Here is a 25113-nt window from a genome sequence, read left to right as displayed (position 1 = left end):
GGCCTAGGCTTCAAAATGGCCACCAGCCACATGGCCAGGCCCAACAACATCAGAAAGGCCACCCCAAAAAAACACACTTCCCAACTCAATCCAATGCCATCCATGCCCTTAAATGATGCTTGAAAATGAAATACATTCAAAAAACACTAAAGGACCAGTTGCTTCATCATGCACACACACACACCCATTAGGCCATGCCCATGACTAGCTCAGGCCTACTACTGACTAGTACTACCCACAACATTTTTTACAAAAGGAATAATGATAGTTACCAAAAATAAATTGTAGTTACAAGAACTGCAATGCCCCCAATCAAACAGACACAACAACCACTCACTTGTGAAATATCCAAATAAAAAAATCCTCAAATCCAATTGCAATGATGCAGCAGACAAAAAGAGTGATCTTTCCAGCTCAAAATCCAAAGGCAGAATGAGCAGGAGATGGGCAAAGCACTGGGAGGAGCCTGCTGGACAGGAACAGGAAGTTGGAGATTCTGGTGGCAATTACGATCCGGTAAAAAAAATTCCCGTACGACTCGTATCCAGTATTTTTACCGTACGAATCGTACAAGTGCCGTACAAACTGGCAATCACGATTTGCATGGTAAAAAGCCCATACGAGTCGCATTGGGAATAATTCCCCACACGTCCTCGGGTCGGAAAAAGTGTCCGACACGTCCTCGGACGATTTACCGTACAAACATGAAAAGCGAAGTCCGACCGGGGAATCACGATCCATCCCGGGCGTCCGAATGTACAACCGTATGGTTAAAAGACCGTCCGCACCGAACTCCTATAGCAACCATGGAGACGTCCAAACAGGTGCCCGGTACGCGCCGTACCCCCCCCGCCCCCGCATGTACACGCCGTACACCCCCAGCCCCCGCATGTACGCGCCGTACCCCCGTGTATGTACACCCGAGTACGTGTCGAACTGTACGTGTCGAACCCCCCGTGTATGTACACCCGTGTACGTTCGAGTCGTACCCCCACCCGTGTATGTACAGTGCGTACCCCCAGCGCGTAGCACTGGCGGTACGCACTGTACATACACGGGTGGGGGCACGACTCGAACGTACACGGGTGTACATACACGGGCGGGTTCGACACGTACAGTTCGACACGTACTCGGGTGTACATACACGGGGGGTTCGACACGTACTCGGGTGTACATACACGGGGGGTACGGCGCGTACATGCGGGGGCTGGGGGGGGTACGGCACTTACCGGGCCACCTACTCTGGTCGTTTCGCGCCGTACTTCGCTTTTCCGGCACTTTTTGGGTGCCATAAAAATATTGCCGTCCGGACTGCTGTCAGTTCGAATCATACTTCCTGGGTCGTGAAACGCTGCCTGGAAGCGTCCCGACGTCACGTCGCAGCATTCCCGGATCACATTCGTATGCATATTTTCGTCGGTCGGTGTTTTTTACGATTCGTATGGAAATGGTGTTTCCGTGCGAATCGTAATTCCATGTTTGTAATGTTTTACAACCGGGTATGAGTCGGACGGAAATACGCTCCGACCGACGGTTCGTACCCGGTTTTTACCGGATCGTAATCGGCACCTCTGTGTCACTTCCTCCCTCTCCCCACCTTTTTAAAAAAGGGCTCCTTGAGCTGATATTCTTCAACAAATTATAAATTTTACATGTTCGAGTTCTCGAGCTTCACATTACTTCCGCCGGATATTGATGGCGTGTCAAAAATGACTTGATCGCGTTCTCTCGCTCCCTGTTGCGTTGGTTATGACGTGTTCGGGGTCTCTTTCTCCTTATCGCGTTCGATTAGACGTGCCCGCGTCCTCACTCTCTCGCTCGCGGTGGAGAATGACGTGTTCGAGATCTCAATCTTCTCATACTCTCGCGGTGCATGATCGCGAGAAGAAAGACGCGATCGCGCGACAAATGACGTGTTCGCCCGACAAATGACATTAATGCAGGCGCGAACTGTCTCGAGACAGCGCAAAATGGCTATCAACATCCAACATCTCGTGGAGAACGCGACCGGGTCGGGAATGCTTGTCAGCGAACGCGAGGATTCAGGTAAGGCGATCGCACGCACGCGAGAATGTATTTTTTTACAGCGCGAGCAAGAAAAAAAATTATCGCTAAGCTGCGGAATGCCGAAATTTTGACATTTTTGCGCTTTCCGCGGAACGCTAAATGCCAAATTATCGCAATTTCCACGAACTGAATTTTGGCCCAGGCCTAGTTATTTAATGAAATGTAATGAAAAAGTTGATTGTTATTACCGTAGCGAGTTGTGAGTTTATATTTGTACAGGATAGGAAGTAATTCAATTATAATTCGTTTTTAATTAATAATAAAGAATTGTGTTAATTGTGTAATTCATTTTTTAAAGTTACATTTTAGGTGTGGATTGTGGGTTTATAGGAGTATAGGGTGGGAAGTCAATAAATTATAATTAATTAATAAGTAATTTGTAATTAATAATATTTAATTGATAAATAATTATGTTCATTGTGCAATAAAAAAAATGTTACATTTTAGGTGTGGGTTGTGGAGTATTTAGGCATACATTGTGGGAACTAAATGAATTATAACTAATTCAAAATAGTTTTTAATCAATATTAATTATTTAATTTATAATTAATTATGATAATTGTGCAATTATTTTTTGAAGGTATATTTTAGGTGTGGGTTGTGGGTTTTGTAGGTTTATTTGGTGGGGAGTAAATTAATTTTTATTGCTGAATAATTTTTTTTATTGAAATTAGTTATTTAATTGGCAATTCATTATTTCAATTCTGAAAATTAGTTTTTTGATACTTTACATTTTAGAAGCAGATTGTGGGTTATGTAGGGTTATAGGGTGGGATGTAACTAAGGGGGTGATTATATTGGCAGTGAACCCACCACCGTCAGGCTACCGGTGGAGGGTTTACCACCATCGTGCGGCCAATTACTGCCCACCAGATAAGGATGATGGGCGGTGGGCCTGACGGGCGGTAATTATCCCGTCTGCCACGGGTCCGACATAGGCAATCATTACAATTGCCTGTCGGACCTGCCACGCATCCTCAATATGGTGGTGGTACCTATCAGGCACTGTTCACCAGATTAAGATGCTGGATCCCTGCCAGCCTTTCCATGGTGGTTCCTCTGCCATGGAATGGCTGGCAGGGATGGACTTTGGGGGCCCATTGCGGGCCCCTCTAAACTAGGGGCTCTTTGGTTTTGTACTTGGGGGTCACCTATGGTACCCCGCTACATTTCCCTCCACCATGTGGCAGGCACCGCAAGGTGCCTGCCAAGTACTGCATGGAAATCCAAAACCTGCATTTTTTTCAATTGCGGCAGGTGATGCAGCCAGCAGCATCCACCGCAATGGAAAACATGTAGAATGCGACCGCCACAGTGGCGGTAACATTGTAATTGGGCATGTGGGGCACTATGGCGGGCGGTCCCCATCTCCGTTGCCATCCTACTCAGACCCTAAATTAGCATGATTAATTAATTACATTTTTTTATTAATTATTATTAAAGTATTATTAATTATTTGAATTAAAAATAACTATCTAAGTTGTGCAATTTATTAAATGGGTTTTTGAGTGTGTGTCGGTGTTTTTCTATCTGTAAAGGGTGTTTAGGAAATTAATTATACTAAATTATAAATAAAGTTAATACAAATTATAGAAATTATAAATCATTATGTAAAATATGTAAATCCTTTTTTATTATTATTTATTAGTTGTCAGTTGTTGAATTTGTAGGAGTGAATTGTGAAAGTACAATAAATATTAATAATTTATTATTAATTAATTATTAATAATATATGTTTAATTAAGATTTAATTATGAAAATGCTAAAAAACAAATTACTTTATATATTTGGTGTTGTGTTGATTTATTTGTATGGATTAAGGGTAGGGTGGTAAATTAAAATTATTTTAGAAATAAATAATTATTATTAATATATTAATTACAAATAAAATTGTAAGCAAAATAAAAAAATTACACTTAACTCTAGTAAGCGCCACAGGGCTGCCTTGCAGTGAGGTTGTCCAGGCCATGACCCTTTTTACACCTCTCTGCAACGCCGCTCTGAGCCGCTTACTGGAGGTACCTGGTGGGCTAGTTGGACCCCAGGGACCCTCAGGATTCAAGGGGACTTCATCCCCCAACTCAAAACTCGCCACGGGGCGCATTTGCACAGTGGTGAAGGAAGGGGATGGGGCCTGAGGTGACATCTGTGCAAACACTCCCTGTGGCGCCTTTTAAGTTGGGGAATTAATTCCTCTTCAAACGTGAGGGTCCCTGGGGTCCAACTAGCCCACCAGCCCTGTGGCGCTTACTGGAGTTAAGTGTAGTTTTTTATTTTGCTTACAGTTTTATTTGTAATTAAAATGGCTTGTGTTTTTTAATTTTTTTATGTTATTTGGAAAATGTCTGTACATATTTATATTTATATATGTACATAAATTACATTATTTAAAAAATATATTAAATTCTAATATAAATTCAAATTATTATTTGTTTAAATAAACATTTAAGGGTCATTACGATGTCGGACACCGACTCAGTCAAGGGACCGGCCGACACCCGGTCGTCGGTCCCGACCACCTTATTATAATGCGACCAAATGTATTGCATTGTATTTTATTGCCCCGTTCCTCAATGGGAGCTCATTTTATGGTTGTAAATCAGCCATAACAAAGCTCCCATTGAGGAAAAGGAGGTGCAGTTCATTCCTGTACCCCATACCGTAATGCACCTGCCAGAAGGTGCAGGGATCAGCAGTGGGGCACCATAGGTTCCCCCTCGGTCTCCAACCAGAGGCCGTGAACCAAAGGAGGCCATGGTGGGTGTCCCCAAACATGCTTTCTGACATGGTTTCCTTTTCGGGCACAATGGCATAAAAACCATGTTCGAAACCCTGATAGTAAGCTAAAGGGCGGAAAGACCCGCCCTTGAGATTACTTGCTGGCTTCCGACTGGCGGACGGGCTCTTCGAGCCTGTCGGAAGCCAGCCAGAATGACCAGCCGGTTTCCGTTCCGACCATCTCCAACATAATGAGGCGTTCGGAAAGGAAACCGAGTGGCCGATTACGATGCGGCCCTAAAGGCTTCGAACGCACGTCAGAGCCTTTATGGGCTGTGTCGTAATCGGCTCCTTAAAATCTATTTTTTTATATAGTAATGTTATTAATTATTATTTACAATTTACATTTATATATATTTAAAATATATATATTTTATACATCGATTTTAGTGACAATTATATTTTGTTTTCGATATTTTTGTACTTACTTTCACAAGTATAGGATGATGATATTTTTATTTCGATATTTATTTCCCGATATTTTTTTTTGTACAATAGTTTAGGACACAATATTTTTTAAGTAAATCCTGTTTTATTTATGGGAGCTTAGATAAAAAGGTTCAGTACCTGTAAGTTTCAACACACTGATGAAGTGAAGTGTTATTGTTTCTATTTGTGCATAATTAAAAGATATCTCAAGGTTCGGAGCACGCACTAGAAGAGAGGATTCCTGCAAAGAGTGTCTGGAATGGAGAAAGAGTGAGAGCAGGCAAGAGGGGAGAGAAAGGGAGAACGAGAGAGAAGAGAAAAAGTGAGAAGGAGAGAGAGTGTGGAAAAGGGAGAGAAGGATTGAGATGGGGGAAGACATGAGGTGAGATTGTCATAAGGGAAAACAGGGAGTTAAAATAAAGGGTGAGATTGGAAAGGTAACTGGGTTACATACCGGCAATCTTCATTGCTCGAAGTCCAAAGCTTTGCTTACCACAGCCCTAAACTGAATGAACCCGGTTCCCACCAGTGATAGAATTTTGCTGCCTAAGAAAAGTTAAAATATTAAAATACACCTACTAGATCATCGATGCTTCCATACCCTTGCTTGACCCACCCTCCAGCAGATGATAGGAAGTAAAACCATCTCATCCCCCAAGCTCCTGCTGGTGTTAACAAGCTGTACCCTTCTTCAACCAATCATCCTGTGGCAAAAGAGGGCTGGATCTTTAGGACTCTGGCGAGGAAGACTTGGATTCGGAGTAAAGAAGGTTACCAGTAAGTAAGCAGGTCATTACCTCCTGGCCCTCTCTCCTCTCCACAGTCTTTGAATAATCTATATCCAAATGAAGGTGAGTTGCCTCAGTCTCAGAAGTCCAAACATTCAATGACAAAATGCTCAGTTTAATAAGCAATGGTTAAAGCACTAACAATGTACATCAATAGCACGTACAAGATGACATGCAGAATCAGTTGAGTATCCTCTACGGACATGTAAATGATAATGTGATGTACAAATGTGAAGTGTGTTCCAAGTAGCAGTCTGCAGATGTTTCTTAAAGAAGACACTTGAAATGCTGTTCAAGAGCGGACATGCTACTTGTTGAATGACCAAGGACTGAGTTTGACATTTGCAGCCCTTTCGATTAATAGGCAAAAGAAATTGCAATGTATATCCATTTGCTTAGGGTCGAGGAGTAAGCGTGGGTTACTGTCCTGAGACCCCAAAAGTCACAAACAAAAGATTGTTTTTCTGCAAAACAGCAGATCTCTCTATTTAGTTAGAAAAGGCTCATCTCATATCCAAAGACCGCAACTGCTTCCTAAAGTCAGAAGATGTTTCTGGACAAAAGGGAAAGAAAAAAAAGATCTTAAACACAATGAAATGTGATTGAACTTTGGGAAGAAAGAGAAATGGTGTACAAAGGGCTATTCTGTCTGGAAAAAAATCAAGAATTGCTATTCACACAATAGAGCCCTTAATCACTAACTCTCTGACTCAAACATACGGTAACTAAAACGTTAACATTACATTAAAGGATTTTGAGGTTGATTGTCTGAAGAGGTTAAGAGGGAGGTTACTGTAAGGTCTGAAAGACTAGACCTAGGTTTCAAGATGGAATAGGGAAGTGAATCACTGGATGTGTTACAAAATGTTTTTCAAAAGTCTAGTCAAAACATCTGTGAAAAGCAACCTGATCACCCCTGAATGCCTTAATCATGGTCTATTGGTTCTTACAGGTTGAAACAGCTAACCCTAAAAGAAATACATCAATGAAAAATCAAGTATTAATTTTGGTTGACAGGAATAAGTTTGTTGCCTCTTATCCAAAAACATTTGTCAAAATGTTTCTAATGCATTGCGTAACATTTCTACATAACTAACCTCCTAGACATCTGACTGCACAAAGCCACTACTAATGAACAACCTCTAGCTACTAAGGTTGATCATTCAATAGCCAAACCCCCAGTAGAAAGGGACTGAGGGAAGGCTGGAACAGAACTTGGAACAGAAGTGGAAATTGGTATAGAGGAAATATCCAAGGATGACGGCATGTTAATTATACCAGACATGAAGACCACTGATGCTTGAGCCAGTGAGAGATCATCAACAACAATTTTATCATTTCTCCTGAAGAATCTAAAATACTCTGGGAATTAATGAAAATGGGGGAAAGCAAACAGAAGCTATTAGGGCTGAGTGGGTAATAGTGCATCTATTTGCCATGCCTTTTAAGAATGGAATATGAGGGAACTAGAGAAAAAAGCATTGACAAGAGGGCATGGTCATAGTTTCTGTGCTGGAGCAGTTAGAGCTTAGAAGGGGCAAGATGGTGGCTGCTTAGAATGCCGTATCACTTACCCTAGACTGCTCCGGTGAATACAGCGCTAAGAGATGGCTTTCTAGAAGGACTGGAAAGATTGGCTGTGTCCTCATTCGCCTGAGGTGATCTGGCGTGCGGCGGATTTCTTTTGGCAGACTCTGCATGTTCTGGGATTCTTTGCTCGATCAAGGAGAGTTTGGCGAGCGAACGTGCTGGCGCTGGCAAGGCTGACCGAGACTGAGACCGGTATCGGGCTCTCACCGCAGAGTAACTGCCAATATTTTACGATGTTACTTCTTCTCAACAAAGCAGCGAAGAAGAAGGAGACAGATCGGAGGGACGCTCCGAACCATGGATGGCAAAAAAAAGGCGAAGAAACCAATACTGAAGCCAAACTGAATTTGAAAGCAGGTGCTCCGGCAGAGAAGCCGAGGTCACTGAAAGATTTTCGGGTCTCGACTAGCATGCATACAGAGGCAGAATCGAAACAGCCTGCAATTTCAACAATTTTTAATTTGTCTACACAGCGTACTGGACTGGCAGAGTCGGAAAAGGGAGGACAGCAAACATTAGGGGTTGACATGATCGGGTCCGTGAGTACTGAGAAGGCTGTGGCGGAGGATAGTGCTATACCAAGTTTTGTCCCAGGGCTATTGTCACGCGAATCGGAGAGGGGTTTGGAGGTGGATGTGTAGGGGGGTGTGAATGGGGCAAAAGGCCCAGTGATGGGGGGACACTATATCTTCTGCACTGTCTGAATCCTTGGCTGTCCTAGGAAAGGAGGATCGGTCCAAGACGTTGGGTCTGCGGCCTGCCCCCCAAATATAACTGATCAAAGGCTTGATTCATCACATGGAAGCTTTGATTTGAGATCTACAACCTCTCCAGATCAAGGAGATACATTATTTTAATTATCTGATGAGTCTGAAGCCTTGGACGTAACCGAAGGCCTCTCCGAGGAAGGTTTGGGCTCTGGAGGCTCATGCATGCCTTATAAGGCAGTGGAAAGGAAGGAGTAGTCTCCCTAATAAGGGTAATGCCGCAACTGGCGTTAACATTATAGCCCCAGCTGCTGCTTCACAATTGGCTTGGGACTTTTCCGCTACTCAACAGGTGTATGCCGACTTGAGGGATCAACCTGTAGAACAGGCTAACATGGCCTCACTAGAACCCCTCACCATGGAACTTATAAAGAATACATTAAAGCAGGTACTGGGGGAAGCTAGAGCTTGAACTAGTAAGGCTCATCTAGCCGCAAAGAAATCCAGGGGGCAATTTGTAAGGTGAACACGTTTTGTACAGACATGGTGGAGAGAGTGTCAGTAAAAGAAGCTCGGACAGTTGCTTTTGAGGAGACCACTTGAACATTACAAGCAAGTGTTGATGATCATGATGCTCAGCTTGTAGACGTACAGTGGAAACTAGTAGATTTTGAAAACCGCCAAAGGTGGAATAATCTCCGCTTTCTGGGCATTTCCGAGAATGTTGAGGGAAATTACATCAGGGCTTTCATTGTTAATCTGCTCAAAGGTGCCTTCCCCGATCTCTACAACTGGGACTGGGATATAGAGATACAACGGGCGCATAGATTTCCACAGATGCCACGGAAAACTGGGCAGGCCGGCCAGGTGAATAAGCCTAGAGTGATCCTAGTTTTTATCGGAAGCTTTCTATTAAGGCAAGATATTTTTTTAAAAGCCCAACCAGATGCTAGAAGCTTTTTCGATGGCACTTATTATTTGTGCAGCCTGACTTCTGCCATGCTACTGGAGAGGAGGTGGCGCCTACGGCAGATGTTTCCTCCACTACAAGGAGCCAGCTGCCAAGTCTTTCTGTTTAATCCCGCCAGACACGATGGTCTTTAATGGCAGAACCCAATGTTTTACAGCAGCAGAAAAAGCACTGGAATTTCTGGACGAGATCCTAGCCGGTCGAGATGGCCTCAAGGGGGAAACACTGGATAAAGATGGAAGGGTGAACTTGTTGACCTGGATATTGGATCCCGAGGGTCCTTCTGACTCTCCTGGATTAATTATAGGCTAAAGGTTTTCATCAGAGAGATGTTTTATTTTTTCTGCCAACTCTTTTCCTACTGTGTTTTTTCTCATTTTACTATCACCGGAGCTGCTGTGGGGTGGGTATGGCATCACCAGGGTCTTACACAACCCGCTGCTCCATTTTGGGTTGGGGGGGTTGAGGTTGGGGTCAGGCTGAATGAGTTTGAGAGGGGGATGTGTAAAGAGGGGCATGGGGAGCAGGAGCCAGAGGGGGGTGTTGGGAGTGCACAAGCAGACAACGACATAAATGTGAGAAATCAATTGGAAGGTGACTTATTAAAAAAAATGACATTTGGGTATATAAGTCAGGCCTTATGCCTAGGTCATGTTTATCTCTTTTTTTAAATGAGTAAACTCCGTATAGCATCTGTCAACATATGTGGGCTTAATGATAGCCGGAAAAGGCAAAGGGTGGCTTTTGACCGAAAGATTTTGAAACCTGGCATTTTATGCTAACAAGAGACGCATATAGAGAACTCACGGAAAAATTTACCTGGCAGACTGGGGTTTCAAACTGTATGCTGCACCACCCAGGGTACTCGTACTAAGGGGGTCGATATTTTGTCAGGTCTCTGTCAGATAGATTAGGCTGTAGGGTCATTACTGAGTGTCGCACTGGCTCATGTTCTTTTACGATATGTTCTATATACGGGCCGTACTATATGATCCAACAATTCTCGATTGGCTGAATAGGGAGCTGACACTCTGGCCTTTACCACTTATAATCTGCACAACTTTAATATTAACCGGCCCTGCAGCTGGTCTAGAGAAGGGAGTAAGATCAATTATGGTAGGAGACCAGAAGTCTATAGGGCCTTCACTGACCTGCAGAGTACTCATGGGATGATTGATATTTGGAGGGAGAATATGAAGACGGATCCTGGTTTCACCTTCTCTTTGGCGCCCCAAAAGGTGCATGCCAGATTAGCCTACTTTCTTGCCTCAAAAGGTCTGGTGCTGAACTCACATATATCAAAGTTTCCTAGGGTTATTTCAGAGCATAATCCTCTTGTATTTGAGAAATGAGCCAGCTCTTTAAAGTGGACCGGACTTGGTCTTTTGAAAGGGCACTTCTCTTAGATGCATAGTACATGAGCCATGTCCAGGCATGGATTCCTCAGTTCATGAAGGATAATTATGGCATTGCCTCAATCAGCGTTACATAGGATACATTTAAGACTTGCTTATAGGGCGAGACCCTTTGGTATAATCTAGAACGGCAAAAACGGTAGAAAACGATTAAAAAGGGGCTATATGCAAATTTAGCTAGAGCTGAATCAAAATTGGTAGATATGATCTCCTCATGGTGTGGATCTAATACAGTTCTCCTGGAAATAGCAACAGCTAAAGCAATGATTGTTTTTTTTTTACATTTTATTTTGGATTGAGAGTTCATAGTTATTACAAACATACAATACTATCATATATACATACGTGTTCCAGAATATTAGAGAAAAAAGAAATTGGCTTAAGTTAAAGTGCAAAGTGCTAAATACTATCAAATTTAGATAAATGTTTCAGAATATTCAACAGTAAAATCCTATCATATATATGAGACAGAAAAAGATCACGTTAAATTAAAGTGCAGAGTATTAAATCACAAAAAGTAAGCACACATATGTTCTATCTTTCTATACCAAGTGTAGCATAGACTATAATACGTAATTAAAGTGCACATTTTGCTTAACTTATAAATTATGAACATAATATCATCAATTTCTATACTAATCAAATATGATCTAGATTTGTAAAAAATTATATCAATCGGTAAAAAGTGCAGAGTGCATATATTAGCAGGTAAGCAAAAAACCTTCCTTCAATTAAAACTCCAGTTTCAACAGATTCCCTTCTTATCTTCCCCTTAATAGTATTGGATAGCCGATAGGTTTAGAACTCTATCCTATATCTCCAATAGGCTCCAATATTTCTCGTACTTTCTTATTGCACCTGATCTTATTGCATATTTTTTTCTAATTCTTGGATTTTACGCAATTTTGCTCTCCATGCATTGAAGGTAGGTACCTTCTCTGTTCTTTCGAGTTGTAGGATTAAGGATCTTGCTATTAATGCTGCAATAAATAAACCTTCTTCGTGTGTAGAGATATCAGGTGAACAACCCAAAACAGCAATAGATTCATTAATTGAGATATGGGGGTCCAATGTGGATTTAAGATATTTCTCGATTTCCTCCCACAAACTCCGGATTTTTGGACACTCCCAGATAATATGCGTCCAAGTGCCCCCGCCCTCCTTTGCACAGAGGAAGCATCTGTTTTCAATTTGTGGGTATATCTTATGGAGAAAGGAGGGTGTCCTATAGATCAACCATTTCGAGTAATATTGCATGCGTTTAAAGTTTGCACCTCTAAATATAACTGTATTAAACTTATTCATTCTATTCCAGGTTGATTTAGAGAACTGTATATCTTCACTTTTATTCCATATATCCCTGGCTTTTTCATATAATGAAAGAGGTTTGTTTTCATCAAAGATCTTAACCCAAGTACTGAGCTTCTGCTGCATTGGGGAGTTGAGAGCTTCACTAATACTTGTTTTGTAGGCCAGATTTTTCTTATCTAATTTCTCCAACATAGGTTTTAATCTAATAAATGACCATTTCAAAATTGTATTAGAGTGTTGAAGTCCCCTTTCAATCTCTTCCCAAGATTTCCAGCAGTTACCTCTGGTAAAGTCCTGGATCTGAACATACCCATTTTCTTCCCACAGCCTTAGGATACTGGTCTCTAAAATGCATCTTTCCCCCGTATATATATTCGAAGGCCTAGTTGTATTATTAACTCTTAGAATGTAGTAATATGCTGGAAGTTGGGATTTTTGCTTAAGTGCCCATTGAAGGATCTTATAACTTACTTTCTTAGGGTACTTAGTAATTCTTGTAGGATCAGTGATATTATATTCCTTTAAGATCTTTTTCATAAAACAATTATCTGCCTCTTGAGTGTCTAAAAAGAAAAATCTAAAACTTTAATGTGCAAATGTCGCATAACATTAGTTTCTAATATTTGGAAGTGACAGTCCTCCTTCTGCAACAGGATAACGTAAAGTGCTGAGTGCCAGTCTTAGTATCTTATTTGCCCATAAAAAAGAGGAGAACATACTGTCTATCTCTTTAAAAAAAGAAGTCTGTATTACACATGGAGCTGTGCTATAAAGGAAATTGAATAGTGGAAGGATAGACATTCGGATTAACGCAACTCAGCCTATTATTGAGAGTGGGAGCTGGTTCCATCGTGCTAGTTCAGCTTTCACCTTTTTCAACAGCGGAATATAATTTAAGGGAAAAAGGTCTTCCACTCTTTCCATCACATAGATCCCTAAGTATCTCTTTGGGCGAGTATTGTATACCTGTCTAAATTCTGTTAATAAGGAATTAGCACTACAATTGCATAATATGATTTCTGTTTTGGTCTTATTGATTTTATAGCCTTCTATCTCTTGAAAGTCTGAAAATATCTTCATGATTTCCACATGGGTGTCTGTTTTTGAATCCAAAAAAAGAACAATATCGTTGGCGTAAAGCTTTATATTTGTCATTCCTTGAACAGGTACCGTATGAGCTTTTTTTTTCCTGATTGCAATTGCAAGTGGTTTTATAAATAGTGCAAAAAATATCCAGGAGATGAGACAGCCTTGTCTGGTGCCTCTATTTATTTGACATGTCCCTATATTTACAGAGTAGATTAATATTTGCGCCTGAGAGTTCGTATAGAGCTGTTTTAATTAAAATATAAACTCATTTGGGAAACCGTACTTTTCTAAAATCGTAAACAGACAACTCCAAGAGACTAGGTCGAATGCTTTTTCGGCGTCTAAAAACCAGACCTGAGCCTCAATCTTCTTAGTATAAAAAAAAGTCCAGTGCTTCTAAGAAAAAAATTGTATTGGTATGAAGCTTTCTCCCTGCTATGAAACCGCACTGATCATTACCTATAAGTGAGCCCACCATTTTGTTTAGTCGATTGGCGAGAAGTTTAGTAAGTATTTTACAGTCAGCACTTTAAAAGACTTATAATCCTGTAGGAATTTACGTTCTCGATATCGCTGTCTTTTTTTAAAATGTAGACCACTACTGCGGTACGGAAGGATACTGGCGTATCACCCCCTTGTAATAAATAATTTGCAAGTCTTAAAAGTTCGGGGCTAAGTCTTGTGGAATTGTTTTTAAAGAATTCAGCTAGAAAGCCATCCTCCCCGGTAGCTTTACAGTTAGGCAAGGAGCTGATAGCTAAATCTAATTCTTCCTTCGTCAAGTCAGCTTGTAATATTTCTCTAAGTTTCTTATCCAAAACTGGAATTGGCAATTCCTGTAAAAATTCATTAACTGTTTCTGAGGAAACCTGATGGCATGTCTGATAGATTTCCTTATAGTGTTTGAGAAAAATCTCGCCTATATATGACGTAGTCTTTACATGTGTTTTAGTTGTTTTACTCCGAATACACTCGATTCTATTTCAAACTTGCTTCTCCTTAGCTTGCCAGGCTAAAAGTCTTCCTGTATATTCACTATCTTCATTGCCTGTCTGGAGGTATATCCTACTTGCCATGTCCCCTAATTCATAATAAAATTCCCTCATTATCATTTTGGCATTTAGTACTTCCTGTCTAGTATTTGGGGTCCTATTCTTAAAGTGCTCTTGATTCGCAGATACAAGCCTATTTTCTATCGCCATTCTCTCCTCCTTTTTGGCTCTCTATTGTGGCATATCCTTTGAGGTGATTATGCGTCTTTAATGTAGCCTTTAGAGTGTCCCATATTACATTAATTGGGGCAGAGTCTTTATTTATATTAAAAAAGGAACTAATCTCCTTCTCTATTTCTGTGCACCATTGTTTTTCTGCTAGATTAAGTTTGTTAAAATTAGGGGTGGGCGGAATTTGTGTAATCGCGTTACGCAAATCTCCGCGAAACGGTAAAAAATCTCCGCGAACACGCAAAAATTTCGCGGACGCGCGGAATGGCTTGTTCGCGATACTTTTTTCCTGTTCGCGATCGCTGTTTGCGTGCTCGGGGTGAAATATCTCGCGAACACGCATATTGAGAACGCGAACAAGCAAAAAATTTCGCGAAGTCGCGGAACACAGATTTTTGGGCAATTTCGCGTTCTCCGCGGAACGCGAAATTACCCAAATTCCGCAAATTCCGCGAACGGAACGGAATTTACCGCCCAGGCCTAGTTAAAATACCAGCTCCTGGATACTCCTTCATCTGTCTTCCCTACAAGGATTTGTAATTTAATCAGGGCATGATCTGAGAAGGCATTTAAGATATGTTCGTATTTACTAACTATAAGATTATGTGAAGTCAGAAAAAAGTCTAAGCCTTGATGCTGAGTCATATTTTGCTGAATAGCAGGAGTACCCACGTTTGACTGGGTTATATAAACACCAATTATCTAGGGTATCTAAATCTGTTTTACAGCTAGATAGAGTGATGGCAACTTGTGGTTTATTTTGCTTCCTTTCTATTTTTGTTGAGTCAACAGAGGGGTCCGGTAAGAAATTAAAACAGCCTCCCCATATAATCTGTCCAGGTATACCTGATAGTGCTTGCTTTAGTTGTAAAATAGGGAGCGGTTCTTCTATCACTGGTGCATAAATTGTAGCAAGTATGAGATTTACCTGGTTTATTTTCCCGTGAAGAAATGTCCATCTACCACCCGGGTCTGAATGTGATGCTTCAACATGGAATTGTACGTGCTTACCTAGAAAGATACCCACACCCCTCTGAGTTATACCTGATACAGATGAACAATAAAAACCCGCCCAGTTTAAAAACAAATTACTAGCATCAGGTAAGGTTCGAAAATGTGTCTCTTGTATGAAGATCACGTCCGGGTGGTGGCCTTTCAGCCACCTTTCTATTGCACAGGCTTTACTTCTATTATTTAAACCATTAACATTAAAAGACAGAATTGTCAATTTATTCCTATTCATCATATGTCTTTTAAAAGGGAAAAAAGTGACTTGCTTATGCCACAGACCACAACAGATACCAACTAAGGTGCGACTTGTGCATAATGTGCAAAATGTGCTTATGAAGTGCAGCTTGTGCTGAATGTGCAAAATGTGCATATAGACAGAAACTCTAGATAGTGACCAGAGATTTCTTTTCCTAACAACAATAGACAAGCTAAAGTGTTCTTAACAATGACCAAAAGGTTTTTCTTCTTAATAGGAAAGGAGCGGGATGTATTGCCAACTAAAATACAAGCCATTCCAATTGTGCAAATCACACAAATCTTAGACCAATATACTATGGTGTAAATTATGCCAATTGTGAAAAATATACATTAAACAGCATACAATAATCAATAAATAGGCAAACAGAGAAGAATCCCCCCCCTTCTCCCACATAATGGTCAAATATATGATGTATAATACTGCGACTTATTCCGAAACATATTAAAGGATTAGAGTTCACTATGTGCAGTCTCCTTTATAGTATAATTTGCAGACTGTTGACCACATATGAACGATTTCTCTACAAATTTTATACCTTTTCTGAAACAATATAATTTCTCCTACAAACTCTCTTTTTCCAACGGCTTCACCCCCACCACCATCCTCCACCCCGTACTCCTCAGAGGGAGGGAATTCCCAAATAGTCCCACTATTCCCTCCTTCTCCCTCTTTTTACTGGATGCCATCTTGTTGCATCCTTTTGCGACTCCTGGCTCACCTCTCAACCACTCTTGGTTACTTTAAAAATGACTTGCGGCCCTTCTTAAACACAACCTGTTGTAATACAGAGCCACTTTATGACTACAGAGTCTCCTTTTCTTATGCAGCTTTTAGTTCCTCCATAAGGATTTGGGCTTCCGATACGTCCGTGAAGATAAAAAAAAATCCTTTGACTAGGACTTTCAGTTTGGACTGTTGTACGATCATAGCTCGTGCTCCTTTATCCTTAAAAGAATCAATCATTTTGACAAAGTGTTTCCGTCTATGGGCTGAGGCAGCTGACATATCAGAAAAGATTTTAAAATCATTGATCTCGGCAGTTGAAAATTATCTTTTTAGTATTGCTGCGCTTAAGATTTTTTCCTTAATTCTGTAATCAGAGAAATTCATTAAGATCGTGCGTGGATATTTAGCATTCAAGGGTTTATGTGCAGGAAACCTGTGGACTCTAGTGATTGCAAGATCCCCTTGGAGCTCTGGAATTGCTTTCTTCAATAGAGACTCAGTCCATTTTAACATTTCTGTATTCTCCAGGCCCTCCGGTATCCCAACAAGGCGTAGATTGTACCGCCTGGTATAGTTCTCAAGGTCTTGGAGCTTTGATTCCATCTGACACTTGTTCTTATTTAACAGGCAGATATCCCTTTGGATGACTGTGATGTTATCCTACAGGGCTGAAACACGAGACTCCACTTCTGTGATCCTTTTACGTAGGTTACATAGATTTTCCTCGAGCTTAGTCAATCTATCATATAACTGCGAAATTTCAGGTGCTTGTGATACCTTAAAGTCTCTTAATTCTTGAAGGATAGTTATAAGCATTTCTTTTATTGAGGGGTCCCCTTTGGCTTTTTTTAAAGTTTTTTTATCGACTCTTGATAAGGAAAGATCCAATTTTTTTAGTGCTTCAGTTGAAGAGACCGAGTCCGATTCTGCCAAAGCTTCTATCCCAACTCGTATATTACTGTCTATCTTTTGCGCTATCTGTGAAGATGTTTGATCCTCACAAATAGACGGATGGCTAGTCAAAAGTGTTTCTGGAGGATCTGACACTGACATAAAACCTGGTTGGGGCTGCAGATAGATTGCTTGAATTGGAGGAGCGGCAACAGATTGAGAGTTTTGAGCTTGCAGATCCTGTTGATGCAATTGGCCTGCTTGGTCTATTTGCTCTTCGGATCTTTGGTCCTCCCTATTCACCAGAGGAGCGCTATTCATCTTACTCCGTGCAATGGAAGGCTTGCTGAAAAGAGGGTACTGCTTAGGGCTCGCCCAGTTGTTATCTACCCTATTGGGTGTAGCACCTGCTCCAACACCATCACCATCTCCTTCTCCATCTCCTTCTTCACCGCCTATAGCTAAAAGACTCGAGTCTGATGATTGCTCAGATAGAGTTTCCTCTTCCTCTGAAAGTTCGTCAGGTGCACTATGTCCAGACTGCTTGTTTTTCTCAGCCAACGCCAGCACTTTTGCCCTGATTTCCCTTCTTTGCTGGGCGTTTCTTTGCCCCCTTCTGACTCCCTTAGGGGCAGGCACAGATGTTAGTGGTGAGTAACCAGAGGATTTTAAAAGCTCCTTTCCTGCACCAACACCAGTTTTAGTCTGTTTATTCCGCATTTTTCCCCACCGCTTATGCTATTGAATTAAGGGACTGACGTCAACTTCCCTTCAGCAACTTTTCCTTCAGCAACTCAACTAAACTCTGTTAGTTCTGTTAGGCTCTGGGCCCTAATACGCTGGTATATGAAACAGACAGACATTAAGCAGCTTTTCTCTCCCACTGTAGCCGAGGACCCCCCAGGAGGATCCCCCCAGGTGATATCAGAATTGTTCTTCGTTTGACTATTGTTCCTGAGAAGGGTACACAGGAGTAAGTGAATGCAGCACCAAGCCTTAAAGCCTTAATGCCCCTTGTGACACCTAGAAAAATCGAGGCCTTAGAGGCATGGGGTAGGCATGGAGTGCCCTAGAAGCTCCTGTCTCTTCAAAAAGCGCCTTGGCTACAGGGCCTGTCGCCCCCCGTCACCCCTGAATCCAAGTCTATGTCAATGTCAAAGTCCTACCAGTCTGTTTGGCCTTCTGGATCTTTGTGTGTTTTATGAGCTGCCTCCGTATCGCCTCAGTATTGCCTCACCGTATCTATGCAATCCTCAGCGGTACACAGAGGCGGCATCTTTTATCGTCGGTGTTTGGCTTCCTCCGAATCACCTCGCCCAACTCCACTGAAAGCCAGCATCCTCAGGCAGAAAACAGCGGAGGGCAATGGCGACGAGAAAACAACGGAGGGCAGCTTGTCAAGGCTACAGGCTGCAGGATCCATACAGGTTCAGATCCGCGGCACCCATTCCGGAATGACTCCCATCGTCGGCGGAGCTGGGAGAAACCAGGAACAGCTACAGCAACGTGCGTGGGTCACGTCAGCCACATTCCAGACTTGCAATGATTGTTGATATATCTGAAAAAAGAGGTAGATAAATATTTAGGGGTCTATTACGATGGCGAGCAGACTTTGTCCACCCGCCATCGCCCTGGGAAATGGGTCCGCCCGCTATGTATTCGGCGGTCCTACATATGCAATTAGGATTCACCCGCCACACTGGCGGGCGCAATCCACATTTTTTGCATTGCGGCGGGTGGTGCTGTCAGCAGCACCCGCCCCAATACAAAAAAAACGCATTTGTGCATTTGCATACACAATGTGGCAGGCACCGCACGGTGCCTGCCACGTCGTCCATGCAAATGCAGGGGGTACCATAAGTACCCCCCATTTTCCCCCCACCCCCCCCAACATCCTGGAGGCCTGCAACAGGCCCCCAACTGAGGAATCCGCATGCCCTGCGGAAAGGCTGCTTCCCGCTGACATCTTAATATGGATGGCGGAGTCTAGCAGACACCGCCACCATATTCAACCCTTTTCCACCCTGTCGACTCGTACGGTGCAAAACTTTTTATGAGTACAATGAGATGGTGTTACAATTTTTGGCTTTTAGAACTAGAAAACGATTGTGCCCTTGATCCACAAACCGGAGGCGTCGGGATGAAGGGGGCCCAGCAGGGGCCCCCAAAATCACTTTCTGACAGCCTTTTCATCTTGGACAGGCTGACACAGAAAGGGTGTTGAAAATCGACATTGTAATCCCGAGTTGGAAACGCTATCCATAGGCCTGTATGATGCGGTTCCGACCAACACGGATACTCCGAGAGCCAGTCGGAACCAATTCAGAAGGACCACATGGTTTAAGTTCCAACTGAGATCATTTTATTCGGTCGGTCGGAATGTAAACCGACGAGTCGGTCAGAAGGGTTTCGACATGGTCTAGGAGATTCCGACTGTCGGTCTTTTCATCAAACTATTTTCTTACATTTCTTTCTTTCTTAGTTTATTTTGTTTTATATACATTTTACAAATCAGCATATTCCTATGAGAACCACGATAAATCTCCCAAATAGTTTTGCGGTGAATGCATGAAAATACATATGGGCAGAGGGGCTGGTTGAAGCAAGGCCTCCATAAGTCTTTAATAAGTTAAAACCGAAATAATACTTCTCCAAAGGATAGTGAAGCAGACGTTTTGTTACCTGTAGCTGAAAATAGCAGTAAACCTTCTTACGGACGACAAAACAAAAATCAGCAAGTGCTTGGGGATGAGATGGTTTTACTTCCCTCCATCCAGCGGTGCAGGAACTATATTCAGAGTGGGAGCCCGCCATCAGCGATACATTACTAAAGTCAAGGGCTTGTGAAAACTTCAAGCGTCACACAAAGAATAAGTGTTGCAAATGGGTCATGCCGGTTCAGCATGAGAGTGGTGAGGAAGAGATCTGTAGAGCCTGTGGTGCATTTGTAGCAAACTGTCGCAAATATGTTATTAAAGCATATTTTCAAGAATAAGACTTATATGGCACACCCAAAACAATGCGGAGGTTAAGTTCCCCACTAGTGTAAATTTCCAGCTGTATTCAAGCCACATGTAATTCTAAATGAAGACAATAAGAGAATCAGTCCCATTAGTTGGTCATCTTATTTGGTAACAAATCCAAGACCCCTTGGTAATTCAGTTGCTTTTCATCTTTATTTTTCAAATTCCAATACACGGACCAGCCGACACGTGTTTCGTCTTACAAAGACTTTTTCAAGGCACAAATCAAAATGAAGTTGTATTGAAGATATTATTGTTGTATCGTCGAAATTGCAAAGCACAATGTCCGAAATATCCAAAGTAGCTATAGCATATTGTATATCATGCCATCAGTCGTAATGGAATGGAGTTTGCTTCAAAGCAATACACAGAAACCGTTCGGTAACGTTCTTCAAATTGTAGCGTGCATCAACCTTGATAAGCGTGCACCCGCTATCTGTTGCCACAGGAAAAGTTTGTGCAACTGCAAACAGCACCGTCTCCCTCGTAAGGGCAAAAACGATAGATAATGTGTTGAATTTCAGCGAGTATTTATTATTTATGCATCACTGAGTAAAGTGTCTTAATTTGTTTTAATCTTATTAACACCTTTGTTTCCAACATACTTCAGAATTACAAAAAAAATGCTTCTTTCCTGCTTACCTAACTAGAGATATATATGTTTAAAGATTTGTACAGTTCATTTAAAAGTATTTAAATGTTGTTGTGTTTGAAAAACATAGGCATCCTACAGCCTTTCCTGTCTCACTCTCTGGATGCCAGGCACGATTGTCACATAGGAAATAGTGCACTTTACAAGAGGGGAAAGATAGGCAGCTACACAGATAGACAGGTAAGAGACAGACAGACGATAGAGAAGTAAGTTTTAAGACTGAGCATAGGAGGGGTGCAGACGTCACTCGGGAGGGTCCACCAATGACAGACAGATCTCTTGCTGGTTCAGCGCCTTGAGTCCCCTTTATTGTTTCTTCTAAGCACGTGCACCGAATCAGCCCGCATTTGCACAAACCTGCATCCTTTTGTTGCTTTTGTTAAAAATATGAGTTTAGTCATGAGAGAAGTGGTGTAGATAATCACAAACAGAGTGGCTGCTGCACTGTGCTTTACACACAGTAAAACCCGACACGTGGCTTAAAGGGAGGATTTTTTTAATAACTGCTCCGAAACCTACTCTGAAAGAATGATTTCATACAGCCAATACCCCTTTCAAAGAAACCGCAAACCTACATATAATGTAGAAAACCCCGAATTTATTTTAAACTTCTATGGCAAAAATACTAATTATTGATGCATTCAAAAGCTTAGCTGCATTGGCCGGGAATCGAACCCGGGCCTCCCGCGTGGCAGGCGAGAATTCTACCACTGAACCACCAATGCTGTGCCTGCTCACTTTGCGCGTGTTTCGCTAATGTAGTTTTCACGGTCAGAGTAGCTATAAATGACATATAGTTTGTACTTAACCGGAGTCTGTGCATGAGGCTGACATGAGCACAGGCCCTTCCAGTACAGCACCAATGCTTCACATGAAGAGAGCAGCTATCAAGCTCCCATGTAGTATGACGGCCTCTATCTGTGACCCACAGATGCTTCCATAGTACATATGAACCTCAGAGACACAGAAGATGATAAAACTTGTCTATTGCAAATGCTGAATCATTAGCTGTAGTCAACGCTAAACCACCCGGGCTTTACCTGAACCTGACAGAGACAACGATGCTACACAGTACAACCGAACCCATGCCGGAAATGATGAGAAGTAACAGAACTGACATCATCAGCGATGAAAGGCAATCCTTTCTGTGGTGAACAGAGACAAGCTCCAATGAACCATCGGCCCTTCATGTAGAGAAGACACAGATCACATGCAGCAGACTGGGGGACATTAATACCCAAAATGGTGCTTAGAATGATTGACGCAGGTATAAGATGGAAGTTCCCGACCCCCACCCCCAGCATCCATCCACTGCCACAAACCACCCCCACCCACGGTCTGTGGACCCGACTGGTGCAGCTTCTTTCAAGAAGAGAGAGTGGAGGGTCAGAAACTAAGGTTCGTTCAATGAACGTACACCTAAAAATAAAAAATAAAAAACAATGGAATATCAAAATCAGCACTGGCAAATATATCAAAATCAACAAACCTAACTGCCATGACATTGCCACCCGCAATACCATGACTTGGAATCGAGCCGTGGATGCTGCGGCCAAACTAACCACTAAACGATCATGGTGAGCTAATGGGGTCAGTGGTACTGAGCAGTACCTTTATTGTATAGCTGATTCCTGTCTGATTTCACAACCAAGTATAATGGTCAAGATGAGAATTCTGCAAATGTATTATTCAACAATTTATATGTGCTTACAAAAAGTGATACTATAAAGTGGGCGACGCCTCAAGAACTGAGGTTGCCCACTGCGCCCACAGGAAGCCCAAGTAAAAGGGTAAATAAAGCAGGTACAAGCCCACCAAGCAGGAGGCCTTGGTTCAACTCAAATTTAAAGTAAAATAAGAGGTTGTGTAAAACATATAGGCACTGCTGAGATTCGAACTCAGGATCTCCGGTTTACTAGACAGGCGCTTTAACCAACTAAGCCACAGCGCCACCTACAGCTCCGTGCCCGCACTGTGCCTCCTGTCATGGTGTGAAGGAGACTCGTTGCATATTTTTCTGTCGCTAAAGCTGTGATATTTTCCAGTTCCCACTAACAAGATATTGCAGAAGAAAACCTGCTATAGGAATGGAAAAATTACAAAGAGAGTCATGAAAAACGTATATCGTTATATGTACATATTTGTTTTCATTTTGCAAAGTTTACACTGGTGGATGAAATGTGCAATACATAAGTTAAACTAAGCGAGAATGCAACGCTTATAAAGGGCACCAATATATGCCAGATAATTTCATGATGCCTACATACAGGGACGGCTCTAGGATTTTGGGGGCCCTGGGCAGAAACGCCAGGTGCGAGGGCCCTCTAATTTGCAGACACCTTACACATTCAGGGCTGTTTGCCTCTCAGTAGATTACCCTGGTCCTGAAGCTTTTTTGTACAGACCCCGCCTGGGTTGAAGCCCCTACCTGTCAGCCATCTCTTAGCAGCTCATAAAGGGATGAATGTGTGAAAGTTGCTTTTTATTAGAAAGGTTTAAACCTGCTGCCGGACAGTGGCCGTCCTGTGGTGCCTCTGAATTGGCAGCAGGGCAGGAGGCCTGTTTGCAGGACAAACCTGTAAAAGGTGTCACCTTGTAACTGGACCAATATGAGGGCCCCCGACCCCAAGGTCTATCCCCGCTATACCATGGTAGTGATGAGATGGGGTCAGGAGAGGACCCCTGGGCCGTGGCCTGGCTGTTACACACTGGTGTGGGGCCCTGGGCAGCTGCCCACACTGCCCATGCCTAGCGCCGGCCCTGCCTACATCACATGTGCTCTTTCCTTCACCGAGAAGCAGAGGAACCGCCACTCTCGGAGAGAAAGCGTCACCTTTAGTCGCGGTTCCCCTTTCCAAACAGAGACACCATGAAAACATGGCAGAGGCGGGTTTCACAGCAAAAGGGCGGCTGTGAGCCCGCGGTGCACTTTACAAGGCTCAAGCAACAACCACCCTGTTCCTGGTACAAACATCAGCAACCAGGTGTTGTGCTCATCATTATTTACGCCTCTTTTTCATCACGGACGAGCGCGCACCGCATTGCAGCTACGTCACGGTTCAGGATTAATGGTGACAGAGGTAGTCGTGGCCGAGTGGTTAAGGCGATGGACTAGAAATCCATTGGGGTCTCCCCGCGCAGGTTCGAATCCTGCCGACTACGCGTTACTTTTATTCATTGCATTACATTTTGACATGGAAACTAATTATGTGGTTCGGAAATAGCTGTATTTTCGCATAATTGTGTCTTTGCTACTCCTGTGATGTAAACCACCATCTGCTGCACAATATGATTGCAACAATATTTACACTCTAGGTCAAACAAATCAAACATACTTTAAAAAGTGCCCCCTGTGGTAGACCTTTACGTTTAACTCTTCCCCTTTCAGTGGAGCATTGCTGTATTTAGATGCCCAGCTCGCACTAAGAGGTGATACTGTTTCCCAAATACCATAATGTGTGTTAAAATGTGCAAATAACGAAATAAGACTCCAACACATTTGTCTGCATTAAGTTGCAAAACGTGTCCTTTCTTGCTGCATAATTTAGCAAACCGTGCTGTATACTTTGGTCCACGTTTGCCACATAATTCCAGTGGTGCTGGCCTAGGTGTAAGACTTTCACAATTATACCAACCAGTTAGAAGTGTTTAGAACACGTTGAACCGGTGGAAGTGCATTAGAATTGGTGAGATATGATCACATGTTGTGGTGCCCGCAACAAGTAGTGCCGCTGGACTGCGCAAGGATAAAGAGACGCTGTGGGTGATTCGGCCTGTCCAGGTTGATGCATATGTTTGATGTGGGACATTCTACACATCACTGATCACTCCCAATGTCAACGCTGTAACATGTTGCTGAACACACGTTCAATTGCTTTCAGTAATTAATCCCTTTAAACCAAGTCCTCAGGCGGGACACATGCACCCTGAGCCCTGGCAGTATATACATCAGTGTCCCAAAGAACTTGCTGCCTAATAGCACCAGGCTGGAAAAGGCAATAACAACCCCGGACAGAACAGTGGGGATGACATGTCTAACCCCAAGGATAGAGATAGCGCGTCACTCAGAGGAAAGGGGGTTTGACCGATTTTCCCTAAGGCAGGAGCAACATTTTGGATTCTGCACTCATTTTACCCACCCCCTCTTCTCCTCCTTCTCTAGGGTTCTAGGTCGGTGGATGGAT

At 42.6% G+C, this 25113-nt stretch overlaps 3 non-coding genes across 3 annotated transcripts; 1 reads left to right on the top strand and 2 right to left on the bottom strand.

Moving 5' to 3' along the window:
- Positions 1-21583: 21583 nt before the first annotated feature.
- On the bottom strand, positions 21584-21654 carry TRNAG-GCC (transfer RNA glycine (anticodon GCC)). Its single transcript has one exon. It is a non-coding gene; the product is annotated as a tRNA-Gly (tRNA).
- Positions 21655-22806: 1152 nt separating this feature from the next.
- On the bottom strand, positions 22807-22880 carry TRNAT-AGU (transfer RNA threonine (anticodon AGU)). The gene has a single exon. It is a non-coding gene; the product is annotated as a tRNA-Thr (tRNA).
- Positions 22881-24009: 1129 nt separating this feature from the next.
- TRNAS-AGA (transfer RNA serine (anticodon AGA)) lies at positions 24010-24091 on the top strand. The gene has a single exon. It is a non-coding gene; the product is annotated as a tRNA-Ser (tRNA).
- Positions 24092-25113: the final 1022 nt, after the last annotated feature.

Source organism: Triturus cristatus, chromosome 12, assembly GCF_964204655.1.
Source record: "Triturus cristatus chromosome 12, aTriCri1.1, whole genome shotgun sequence".
Classification (NCBI taxonomy): Eukaryota; Metazoa; Chordata; class Amphibia; order Caudata; family Salamandridae; genus Triturus; species Triturus cristatus.
This window is presented reverse-complemented; position numbering and strand designations above follow the sequence as displayed.